The sequence below is a fragment of the Cyprinus carpio genome, chromosome B8, assembly GCF_018340385.1.
Source record: "Cyprinus carpio isolate SPL01 chromosome B8, ASM1834038v1, whole genome shotgun sequence".
Taxonomy (NCBI): domain Eukaryota; kingdom Metazoa; phylum Chordata; class Actinopteri; order Cypriniformes; family Cyprinidae; genus Cyprinus; species Cyprinus carpio.
Window position 1 is genome coordinate 4,337,745 of NC_056604.1, and position 1,281 is coordinate 4,339,025.

The window sequence follows — 1,281 nt, forward strand, 5'->3', positions numbered from 1 at the left end:
GTTTGGGGGGCCTGGAGAAGTTTTGACATGCCATGACATTTGTGCTTTTTTCAGTTGCTTATAAACATATATAAACCGCTAATGTCTGATAACACTGTAATCAGCACAAACTGCGCTACGATAATATGTGAGCAGCATGTATGAACATGATTGTGTTTTTGCGAAAACAATGTTTTATGTGTGGTTAGTGAAAAACTAACATTTTTAAATCACTTGAATAAGGCCATAAAACACATACAGAACATTTGTTCACAAGACTTTTTAGAACGGAATCTTGAGTTTTTGCTACAAAATGGTGTGAAACTATCCTGTTCACTCAATCACAGAAAACAAAATATTGATTTAAATTTTCTAAGTCACTTTTTGTCCAGAAAGCCTGTATAAAAGGGGATGTGATTTTATTTCATTTTATTTATTTATTTATTATTTAGTAGTTTATTTAGAATACATTAAACTATCACACACACAAAAAAAAACTTGAGATTGCAATCAAACAGCCACAGCTTTTCACTTCACAAGACATTAATTGATGGACTGGAGTGGTGTGTGGATTATTGTGATGTTTTTATCAGCTGTTTGGACTCTCTTTCTGACGGCACCCATTCACAGCTGATGATCCATTGGTGAGCAAATGATGTAATGCTAAATTTCCCCAAACCTGTTCTGATGAAAGAAAAAATTTAATCTACATCTTGGCTGGCCTGAGGGTAAGTTTTTCAGCAAATTTTCATTTTTGGGTGAACTATTAAAGATTCTGCAAGGGATATTTAAACTCATAAACAGACTTTAGTTGTTATTGACTCAACTGTACATACTGTATGTATCTGCTAAGAAATTATTTTTTAAAAAAGCACAAAACAGGGGAAAAAAACAAATAATCTCAGGAAAGTGTGGTAAAGAAAGGGGAAACAGATAAAAAACTAGAATATTTAATAATGAATTACCAGTTTTTATTTTTAGAAGACATGAACAAAATTTTAGCATCCACTTAAATCAATGTTGTGAATTCAAATTAGCCACTGTGTTGACCATAGTAGGCCTATTGTGATACAAAATAAAATTCATGATTGATATATAAGAGTGAAATGTGAAAACGTATATTTAGTCATTCTAAATTGTACAGGTAAACAACAGATATTTAAAAAGAATCAACACTTGATTGAGTTGAGAACCTGCAGCCTATCAGCTCTCAGCGCAGATCTTCAATCATTAAACCACTAAACCACAGCCACCCCCAGACGCGTGACGTGTGATCGCTGCCGTCCATCCGCGACGCTCCTG